Genomic DNA, 12,736 nt, shown 5'->3' with positions numbered 1-12,736 from the left:
ATTTGGACATATAGGACAAAATGAGGGTCTATCCTCTGATTGTATTGTGATTGCAAAGAGCACGACACTAGGATTTGGGAGAACTGGGCTAACTTCCAACTCCATCAAAATCACTTAAATTCTCCAGATTGCACTTTCTCTATCTATAAAATGAGGTGTTTAGATTAGATGGTTTCTAAAATTCATTTCGACTTCAAGTTTCTATGATTTTTATAGACTTGTTAATTTACCTCCACCTACCAGTAGCATAAGGTATAAACTATCTTACATTAATTGGCACCATTCTATCAACCATTCTTTCCAATCCCTATTTAAGAACAATGAAAATTAGCATTATTAAACATCTGCTATAATGCTAAGCACTATTATATAAGCCATCTCATTTAATCCTCATGTAACTTTTTAGAAATTATATGATTATACCGATCTTCTGAATAAAGAAACTGATAATCTAACAGATTAAATAATTTAGCTAAATCACTCTACTAGTAAATGGCAAGTTTGGGGCCTATAAGTCATATCCATTTCACGTTTTTAATGATGCATTTCACTGTACATCTAATTCATCCCCTTCAATGGTAAATAGTCCTTGAGTCTCAATTTTTTCAAAAAACAATATTAGTCAGCAATAATTTACTGAGTACCCTCTATGTGCCAGGCTCTGTTTTAGGCACTAGAGATATAGAACCTGCCATCATGGAGCTTATATTTCAGTGAAGAGGAGAGATGATATACAATAAAAATGATGGGTAAACAAATGTTGGAAGGTGATAAATACTAAGGAGAAGAATAAGTCATAGGAGGCGGACTAAGAGGCTTGATAGAGGTTAGGGGGAGGACTGCCTCTTTGTATAGAATGGCAAGGAAAATACTCATTGAGAAGGCAATATCTGAGTAAAGACCTAAAGGAGGTGTGCCAGTTGGGATATATTATGTTCCTTCAAAAGACATATTCTTTAATGTGGTCTTGTGGGGGCAGATGTATTAATACTGATTAGGTTGGAATCCTTTGATTGAGTTCTTCCATGGAGATGTGACTCAATCAAATGTGGGCAAAATGTTTGATCAATTATTTCCATGGAGATATGGACTCCGCCCATTCAGGGTGGGTCTTGATTTAATCACTGGAGTCCTATAAAAGAGCTCACAATAGAAGGACCTTGGAGCATTTCAGAGGGACATTTTAGAGAGAAGCTAAGAGCTGACACTGATGCTGACACTTGGAGACATTTGGAGATGCTAGCACAGAGTTTGCTCTGGAGAAGCTAAGGGAGGACACTGACGCTTAGATGCACAGGAGCTGAAGATGCTAAGAAAGGCTCAGAGACATTTTGGTGAAACTCATGTTGAAAGGCAACCTGGGAGCAAAGGAACAGCAGACACCCGCCATGTGACTTCCCAGCTGGCAGAGGTATTCCAGACTCCATCAGCCTTCCTTCAGTGAAGGGATCATCTTGTTGATACCTTAGTTTGGACACTTTTATGGCATTAGGACTTTAAATTTGTACCCGAATAAACCTCCTTTATAAAAGCTAATCCATTTCTGGTATCTTGCATAATGGCGGCATTAGCAAACCAGAACAGGAGATAAGGTAATGAACCATGCAGATAACTTGGAGAACAGAAGTATAGGCAGAAAGAACAGCAAATGTGAAGATCCTGAGGAAGAAGTGCCCCTGGATTGCTTAAGGAACAGCAGTGATGACTAGGTAACAACTCTAGTGTGGGAAAGGGAAGAAAAAGGTAGAAGGCAACATCAAAGAAGTAATGGTGGGGACAGGTCATATGGGGCCTTCTAATCCACTGGAAATCCCTTGCCTTTAATTCTGAGTGAGATGGGAAGTCAATGAAGGATTCCAAGAAGAGGAATGATCCATATAATTTATGTTACAACAATATCATTCTGGTATCTGTGTTGGGAATAAAATATAGGAGAGTACATGTAGACATGGGGAGAATAGTTCAGGGGTGTTGGGGAAATATAATTAAAAACAAATTATTCTCCCTGCCAGAAAACCTCTCCACAAAGGTAGAAGAAAAAGAAAAACAATTTTTTATTGAATAAAAATCAAACCCAAATGTGATATATCATAGGCATTCCACAAAGAGAGTACAAAGACAGAAACAGAGCCCACGCTTTTTATGTGGCTAAGTGGATACAACCCATTACATACACATTCTCAATATACTTGAGGTAGGATTTACAATTTAGAGCCAGGAGCCCCCTGGAAGTTATGCTAATCTCTTACTAGGAGACGAAGAGATAGGGGCCATATCTTCTTTGATTATATTTCAAAAGGACAAAGAAAAAATTTTGAGTTAAAAATTTTCTAAAGTTGTGGCCTCTCTCTCTAAGCCAACTCAGCAGGTGGACTTGCTGCCCACCACCCTACATGGGACATGACTCCCAGGGGTGGTAATCTCTGTGGCAACGTGGGATGAGCCAGGATCTGGCATCATGGGATTGAGAAAGGCTTCTTGGCCAAATGGGGGAAGAGAAATGAAACAAGATAAAGTTTCAGTGGCTGAGTGATTTCAAATGGAGTCAAGAGGTCATTCTAGAGGTTATTCTTATGGATTATATAGCTATCCCTTTTTAGTCTTTAGTGTACTCAAATAACTAGAAGGAAATACCTGAAACTGTTGAACTGCAACCCAGCAGCCTTGATTCTTGAAGACGAGCATATAAGTATATAGCTTAGATGATGTGACTGCACGATTGTGAAAACTTTGTAGTTCACAATCCCTTTATCCAGTGTATGGACAGATGAGTAGAAAAATGGGGACAAAAATTAAATTAATAATGTGGGGAGGCATGGGGTGTCACACCCAGAGAAAAGAGTCTAACAAATAGAAGGAATGTCTGATCCAGGGGCCCTGCTGCTTATCTCATAGATACCAGGTGCGCCATAAACTAAGGGTTGAAGTCTGTTTTAGAAATCCCAGTCACAGTGGAGCCTAGACCCCAGGGGGTGGACAAGGGAAGATCAAATATGCCCATAAAATGAATGACCATAAACAAGCCAAAAGGCCTACTTCCTCCACATAGATAATACAGTGCATATCAAAGAAGAGTAGTGTGTTAAAACCCTAGTAACCAGTCAGCAGAAACTGATAAGCACTCACCCAATCAAGGCCCAGAACACACTCAGCAGGACCTTCCCCCCAACACCCAACGTGGGTTTTTCTTTTAAAAAATGCTGCTCTTAGATAGGGAGCTGGAGCTATTTTTCCTTTCTTTCTTTTCTGATGGCTCCCACCTGCTTTCTTCTGCTTTCTTCCCCTAATAAACTTTAAACTCCCTACTTAAACCATGACTCGCTGCATTGTGTGGATTCTTGAACAGCTCTGAACCTAACATGGGGGTTATGGGATGTTTTGGGTGTTCTTTTTTACTTTTATTTTTAGTTTTATTCTTATTTTTATTTGGGGGGGGATAATAAAAATGTTCAAAAACAGCTTGTGGTGATGAATGCACAACTATGATGATAATGTGAACAACTGATTGTACACTTTGGATGACTGTATGGTATGTGAATATATCTCAACAAAATTGCATTAAAAAATTTCTAAAGTAAATACTAAGAGATGGGAAGGAGGAGGATATCTATTCCCTTATGTTCAACAGGGGGAATAAAGCCATTTTTATTTTTAAATTTGTTTTTGCCATCATGGGGACAAACAGTGATAACGAACCAGGTGAGAGATCATATTGGCCTAGATTAGCCCTACAGTGATGACACACAGGATAGCAGAAGTGGTAAAATTCTAGTAATTTGAAGGTGGAACACACAGGATTCTCTGATGAATTGGCTGAAGGATAAATAAAGAGAAGAATTAAGGAGGGCCCCATGGTTTTTGATCTGACCAACTGCAGGTTTATAATTACCATTTATTGAGATGGAAAAGACTTCAGGAGGAGCAAATTTGGGGGAAATTTCAGGAGCTCAGCTTTGGACATTGGATATCTGGATGTTTAAAATTAAATTTTGAGTTTAGTTTGCCTGTTAGCCATATAAGTTCAGTTTAGGGTAGAAGTCTAACTTTGAATAATCAGCATAGGTATGATATTAAAGTTTTTAGAATGTATAAGATCACTATGAAAATAAGTGTGGATGGAAAAAGTGAAGGTTCTAGAACTGACCCTGATGCATTCCAATATTTAGGAAATGGGGATGGGGGCAAACCAGCAAACTTTCATGAGATGTAACAGCCAAAAAGGTAGATGGAAAACCAGGATTCACAGTGTCCTAGACACCAAGTAGGAAGAAATTCTTTTAAAAATGAAGGAATGATTAACATTGCTATACACCACTAAGATTAACATGCTATCTGGGAATTTACAATTGGATTTAGCAATGTAAAAATTACTGGTAATCAGGGTAATAATCTCCCTGGTGTAATAGCAGAGACAAAGAAACATGTTGATCAGATTGGGTTTAGAAGAACATGTAAGGAGAGAAATCGTAGACTGTAAGTATAGATAACTCTCAAGGAATTTTGCTCTAAAGGGCAGAAAAAAAATGGATAGGAGAAGAAGATAAACATGGATCATTATAAGAATGATAAAGATGGTTAGTAATTGGCCCCACCTGAAAATTCTTAACTTTCTTAACACAGACAGGAAATAATAGGATCAAAATCTACTACCTTGTCCAATCATGCCAGTAATATATATATATATATATATATATATATATATATATATATATATATATTATGCCTTCTTTGGTTCAGGCTCTGTTCAAAGGTGCTGAGAATACAGTAATGAACTCACAGATAAGGTCCTTGCTTACGTAAAGTAAAAAGTTCTACACAGAAAATGAAAGTAAAATTTCTTATAGAGGAGTGAGAGGCTACCGGATGATTGCACATTCACGAGGGTCTCAAGTTGCAGCGTAGAATTTTAAGTTTTGCACAAAAAAATTCATTTTGCAAATATCTATTGTACTCTTTAAAAGAATCTGGCATTGTTTTATTCAGTAACTCTCTTAGCTCCCAGAAGCTCAAGTAGAAATTCTGAATATTTTAACAGTTTAATCTTATTTTTCTTTCTATTCCTTTGGCTAAAAAACTGTTCAGTGGTTTACAGCACTTTGATTTCAAGAAAGCTATGGGCTGAATCAACTGTGACTAAATTGGTAAACAAATTATTTTTAATTACTGAGCAGCTTGAAATAATTTAACAATTTTATTCAGAAGATGAATAAGATGGAATATATTTTGTGCCAGCTGAAATCTTGTAATACATAAGAAAATCTGATAACAAAAATAATCTTCAACAGACATGAGAATATTTAATTTCAAGCCTATTGTTTCTCATCATAGACATAAATATTTCAAGTTATTAAAGAACAAGAAGTTTTTAAAAAGTAAACATCTGTTTTGGGTCCAAAAGGAGATGGATAAAAATGCACAAAGGAATAAACAATGTGCAAGATCTAATCTATAGGTATTGTTATTTTATGGAACTCCTAGAAATACCACATTGTAGCAACCCACATATATTTTCCTGCAAAGATTCTGAAGTTTTTTGGATTTTCCATATAACTCTCATCAATAAGCAAGAAACAAAATGAGGTGGTTCCATGATTCACATATGTGACACTGTAAATCCTGATTTTCCTTCTACCTTTTGGCTGGTACTTGTCATGCTGGCACCCAGCCCAAAACAGAACTCCCATTTCAAACTCTGCTTATGAGCACATTCTCAGAAGTCAAAATATCAAGGTAAGAGTCATAATTCTGATTATTTATATGATAAAAATCTGTGGTGTTCAAGGAAGAAAAATCATTTCACTGTGGTTTTTGAGGGCCTTTTATCTGTTAATCTGGGAAAAGGAGAGAGTTGGAAGACAGGGATCGAGTTTGGGGTACTTGGTCCTGGAACCATGCTGAAACTGCTATATTTGAAAGGGTTCTTCATTGAGGCAGCTTGCTCTTTTTAATTCTAAGGAACAACTTTGATCAGACCCATAAGGGTGATAAATTAAGAATAAACATTAGCTATTTACTATTTTCTAGGTATATAATAAATATATTTTTTGCACTATCTCATTGGTTTTTCAAAAGAACCCTGTGATATTGGTACTATTATTATACCCATTTTACAGAGAAAAAAAAAAAAACAGTAGTAGTAAGAGACTGGGTAACTTTCCTAAAGACGCAGAGTAAGTGTCTTTAGGAAATCTGCATCTAGATTCATCTAGAGTACCAAATGAAAATTGTGAAGATATTTCTATCAAGGGAAGAGGTCCAAAATTAGCAAAGGTCTTTGTGAACCCAAAGAATAAATATCTAATATAATTCAGCATTAATAACAATTATTGAGCCAAAATAAATGCTTATTGAACATCTAGAACTCCTTGGTGCTGGAGTATGAAAAGAAAATATATTCAAGGAATGCACAGTGTAATGAGAAAGGAAAGATTCTTAAATCAATAATTACAGTCCACCTCAACTGATGATTTAAACCAGGAGTTGTGGAAGATACAAGAGGGCACTTTATTCTATTTGGGATTTTAGAGGATAATCTGAGAGCTGTGTCTTAAAAGGTGAATTTTTCAGGGAGATGAGCTATGAAAGGACATTACTGCCAAAAATGGTGAGTATGCAGAAAGGGATGGAGTACAAAAGATTGCTGTCTGGTTAGGGAAGGAGGAGATTAATGATTTGACTATGGCATGAAGTATATAAGGGTTCTTAAAAGAAGAGATTGAGAACAGAATATTGGAATCAGTAGTCTATCCTAAGGAATGTGGAGTTTATTCCGTAGCATTGCAAGGAATGCTACAGATAGATATCTGTAGATACAATAAATTTAACTGCTTTTTACAAACCACAAATGCTTGTGTTCAGGTTTGCTAATGCTGCCATTATGCAAAATACCAAAAGTGGATAGGCTTTTATAAAGGTGGTATATTTGGTTACAAATTTACCATCCTGAGGCCATAAAAGTGTCCAAACTAAGGGATCAACAAAAAGATACCTTCACTGAAGGATGGCTGATGGCGTCCAGAAAACCTCTGTCAGCTGGGAAGGCACATGGCTGGCATCTGCTGATTCCTGGGTTGTGTTTTAGCTCCTCTCTCAGCTCTTGGGCATTCTTGGTTCTTTCTCCCAGGAAATTTCTCTCTAAGCACCTTGGGGTCCTGTCTTAGCACATCCCAGGGCAAAATCTGGGTTTCGTCTCCTAGCTAAACATCCTTCTGTCCACATCTCCAAGGATCTCTCAGCATCAGCGAGCATCAGCGAGAATCTGGGCCTGTGTGGCTCTTTTTAAAGGACTCCAGTAAACTAATCAAGACCCACACTGAATGGGTAGGGCCACACTTCCATGGAAATAATTCAATCAGAGTTCTCACCTACAGTTGGTTGACTCACATCTCCATGGAAACACTCAATCAAAAGGTTCCAACCTAATCAACACTAATATGTCTGCCCCCACAAGATTGCATTAAAGAACATGGCTTTTTCTGGAAGACATAATATATCCAAACTGGCTCAGCTTGTTTTTTTGCCCAAGGGATAGATGGCTTTTGTGTAGAAAAATACCTTGATAGGGCACTTTGTGAAAGATGTAAGATGCCCTCCCTTACTCCTGCCTCTCTCCACCTCTTTCCACAGTCTCTGGAGAGAGAACATAAAACAAAATGACACGTAAACTGCACCATCTAATAAATTAACAGAATATAAGTGTGCAAAAAAGAGAAGTGAAAGTAGAAAACAGGCTGTGTAATATGGCAGTGAGTGGGTATAGAGAAAAATATCCACCAGTAATAAGACTCTGAGTAGAGAGAATGGCTAAAATATTCTATAAACAGAATCTAACATTCAGTCTTAGGGTCTTTGCTTTGTGGTACTCCATTGTAATCCTTCCTCTATTACCTCAAACTGTGGTAAAATTTACATATATGTTTTGTGTAAGTGTAATGGGTAGAAAGCATTGAAAAGGGACTGTGTCTCCCTAAGGGAGTGAATCTCCCTGGCAACGTGCAATATGACTCCTGGGGAGGAATGTAGACCTGGCATCGTGGGATGGAGAACATCTTCTTGACCAAAGAGAGGAAATGAAAGGAAATGAAATAAGCTTCAGTGACATGGAGATTCCAAAAGGAGCCGAGAGGTCACTTGGGTGGGCACTCTTATGCACAATATAGACAACCCTTTTTAGGTTCTAGTGAATTGGAGGAGCTAGCAGTAAATACCTGAAACTATCAAACTACAACCCAGAACCCATGAATCTTGAAGATGATTGTATAAAAATGTAGCTTATGAGGGGTGACAATGTGATTGGGAAAGCCATATGGACCACACTCCCCTTTGTCTAGTTTAAGGATGGATGAGTAGCAAAATGGGGGAAGGAAACAAACAAACAAACAAAGGCACCCAGTGTTCTTTTTTACTTTAATTGCTCTTTTTCGCTTTAATTATTATTCTTGTTATTTTCGTGTGTGTGGTAATGAAGGTGTCAGGGATTGATTTTGGTGATGAATGCACAACTATGTAATGGTACTGTGAACAATCGAATATACAATTCATTTTGTATGACTGCATGGTATGTGAATATATCTCAATAAAATGAATTAAACAAAGGGGACTGTGTCTCACTTCACAGTGGCATGAGTCAGAAAATAAAACTGTGAGAGAAAAAAAAGGAACTTAAAGCCTACATGAGTTTCAGAGTATAGAAAATAAAATGTAGAAGAAACTGTGAGTCAATAGGAGTTACAGTTCTATTTGGCTATGTTTAGTTTGAAATGTATACTAGATAGCCAAATGGAGATATAATTTTGAGAAAATATAATATAAAAGCTATTAGTGATTCAGAAATATCTTTATATTATTTTCCATTTTATTATTTACATAGTATCTACACCAATTTTAAGAATAGTGAAAGTATAAATTGACAACACTTTGCTTACCTGTAAATTCTACAAGGTACATAAATAGACCCTCTGCTATTATTCAATGGCTCTACCAGACCACTTAACAGTGAAACAATGAAACAATGATTTATCTCTTTCAAATTCTCTTTGTGGTTCTAAACTATGGAGTCACGAACTATTGTAGTTCTGTGAACTAAGGAGCTTATTGTTACAAAATGAAACTAACACCTTCCATGTGCACTATGAGAAAGGAAAACCTTAGAAGATCTGATGAGCATTTGGGAAATAACTGAACATCCAAATAATGACCGCCACGTGCATCATACTCCAATACAAAGGAGAACAATAGTAACAACAGTGTTTTCCCATTGCCATATATATTCATTAATAGTTGCTTATTTGACTCTCACAGCAGCCCTATTAATTATATAGTGTTCATATTTTTATCCTTATTTTATTAAAAAGAGGATTCATGTTCCAAGAGATCCAAATATTTTCTACCTTGGTCATGTAGCCATGGGTCACTCAGGTAAACCCTAGTCATACATGGTAAAATTTCAAGTGAAAAGTGTTTATAAATCTGAATTTTATTTGTTGGTAAAAGGAATGGTTATAAAAGAAAACAAACAGAATTCAGAACATAAATATACTTAGATTATTCTTAAAACAATAAATATAACAGAATGCTCTTGATAGAAAAGAATACAGACATAATTTTTTATCAAATAAACTGTCTCCACAAAGTTATCCATCTTTTTATTATCACTTGCAGCTAGGGAGTCTTGGCACATCTAAGAAATCATAAAATAAATCCACAAATATAAAATTTAATGAGAACTCAAATAACATGAACCAATCTCATAAAAAAGAAATGAGGAAATGAAATAAAAAAACAGCTTAGAAAAAAAAATCTGACTTTAATACCCTTGATGGTTTGCCAGTTCACAGCCTGCTATAAAAAATCACTGTTATTAATGGATCCAGGATTGAAATATTTAGAGAATGGAAAGGGAGATTGCCAGGCTTAGTAATTTTGCTGGCTTGATTATATAATTTACACTAAGGGATTTGTGGTATACTAGCACCATAATGTAAGCATCAAGCAAATGTTCAACTATTTTTGAATAATATATTTTATTAGTAAAAGTAAAATGCAATATAGTGATGACACAAATTCTGAATAAAAGAATGTTTCATAAATAGCACACGATATACCAGAAAGACTTCTAATATGGTAGTCAGGAAATATGAGTTTACATCCCAACTTTTTAGGTGATTAGCTGTAGTGTGATCTCCCTAAGGTTACTTTACCTTTCTGGGCCTATCCTTCCCCATATATAAAATGAGAGGCTTTCACTAACAAATTGAAAATTCCCAAAGTAAAAGAATAGCAGGCAAAAGATGAAAAGTACCGTAAAGAATTACTTTGAAGAAGAACAATTCATGAAAAGTTACAATTTTAAATGACAGAGTGCTTCAAATGATAATGATGGTGATGAATATTTATTCAATGAATATTTATTAAGAATTTACCATGCTATCTGTTGTAGGTATTGGATATCATCACTTATTCTGGAAAAGCACAGATATCAAAATAAATATGTATGCTATTTATTGCTCCTTCAGACAGAAATAAGTATTGTTATATCATTTTAAAGAATGGCTCTGCTCAATTTGGACACTACATTTTTCAAGATTTTTTCTGATTATAAAAGTAATATTTACCCATTATCACAAACTTGAAAATGAACAAAAATTTTCTAAGAAAGTAAAAATTACCTAAAATACTATCATTGAGAGAGGGCCACCATTAACAGAAAAATAAATTTTCTTTTTTTAAAAATAATGTTCACATGCATTTAAAAGTCAAAAGTACTAAAAGTCTACAATGAATAGTAGCCTAGGGTTTCACAAGACCTGTAGTTCTAATCACTGTAGACAGCCACTTTCAATAGTTTGGGCTATTTTATTTTTGACATTTAACTCCACATATCTAGATAATAAGCTTCTGTGGCTAATTATTGATTTATCAATATAATATCTATTGATTTCATTTTACTTTCCATCAAGATTTAAGTCTTTTATACCTTCCCCTATCTTTTCTTCCTCAGGCCCTTTTGTACTGGTTTATATTGCTGCCCTAACAAGTTTACTATAAATTTAGTGGCTTAAAAAACACAAATTATTATCTCACTATTCTGTAGGTCAAAAGTCAGGTAAACTCAACTGATGTCTTTGTTCTGAATCTCACAAGACAAAAATCACTTCCAGGTTCATTCAGGTTGTTTGCAAAGTTCTGTTCCATGGGGCCATAATCTGACGTCCCTGTTTCCTTAAAGCTGGCTGTCAGGTGGGGGCCATTCATAACTTCTCTCTCTAGTCCTCAGAGAGAGACCCCCTACATCACAGAATAAGAACCACAAAGGCCTGAACACCAACAGGCAGGAACAGGAATCATATGTGTTACCTTAGGGGCTGCCTGCCAGTTTGCCATCCCAACCTCCAATGGCTCACATCCCTCCCACAGACAAAATACATTTCTCCCCTCCCAATGTTCCCAACCATCTCATCCTATTAGAGCATCTGCTCAAAGTCCATGAACTCATCATCTAGATCAGGCCCAGGTGCAAATGAGGCTCCTGGGTATAATCTGTTAAACACAACCCTTGGACATAATTCCTCTCCATCTGCATACCTTTGAAACTAGAGACAAATGATCTTCTCCAATATACCCAACATACAATGGTGGAACAGACATAGGATCATAATTACAGATATCCTAGTTTTAAAGCTGTTCATGCTGTTCCACAGCAGTTCTGACATCCGGCAAACCCAAGTCATGGTTCCTTGATGAGATAGTGAGGCCTGGCAACAATCTTCAGTGGCTCTCAGTTCCACTCTTTGGGCTCTTGGGTCCCCTGACTTATCTTTCCTTTTTTGGACGAAAAATAGCATGTGCTTGGAGAGGAGTATTATCAGCTCAATTTCTGCCAATAGAGTTTGGGAGCTCTGGCAGTTTCCTTTCATGTAGATCTCGCTCTGTTCCTTTCAGTCCAAGTTGGCAGATTTTATTGAAATAAATTTCTCAAAAATTCTGTAAGTGTCCATGGATTTCACTGGGGTTTGCTTCACTGGACAAAAGCCACATCCACAGATCACTTTTATCTGTTTTTATGCCCTGCTGAGATGGCTGAAGGACAATGCCCTTAAGCTTCCTAGAGGCCCTATGATTTGATTGAAAGAATATGAGACGCAACCTTAATCTCTTGAAATAGCTCTTTGTGTGAGAAAATGCTTTGAATTTTTGATCTTTCTGAGGTTTTAGCAACAGGTTGAAAGTTGCACCCTCCACCTTTTCTCCAGAACATGCTTTTCTGATAGTGAGTCTCTTAATTTTAGCCAGCTGGGGAGGCAGAGAATATTCAAAATCATCAATTCCTGGTTCCTCTTTACTTAGCAATCTTCTTTCAACTTATCTCTCTCCGTTTCCACTTTCTATAAGCAACAAAAAGAAACCTGGCAGCATCTTTAACACCTTCCTTCAAAATCTTCTTAGCTATAAAACCAACTTCATCACTTCAATTTCTGTATTCCATATAATTGCAGAGACAACCTTGCTAGGCTTTCCCCCCTACCTAACAAGGATGTCTCCTTCCTTTCTTCTCTTGTTCCCGAGACCTCAGCTACAGCGTCTTCCAAGTCCGGATTACAACTAACAATCTGCCCACAGCCATTTAGAATTTCTATGATGCGACTCAAAATTCTCCCAGTCTCAGCTCACTGGCCAGTTCGAAAACCACTGCCACATTTTTGGGTATTTTTTAATATCAGCAACCCATTTCTGGCAC

This window comes from Choloepus didactylus, chromosome 6, assembly GCF_015220235.1.
Source record: "Choloepus didactylus isolate mChoDid1 chromosome 6, mChoDid1.pri, whole genome shotgun sequence".
Taxonomy (NCBI): Eukaryota; Metazoa; Chordata; class Mammalia; order Pilosa; family Megalonychidae; genus Choloepus; species Choloepus didactylus.
The sequence above is the reverse complement of the archived record's forward strand: the minus strand, read 5'-3'. Positions refer to the sequence as shown.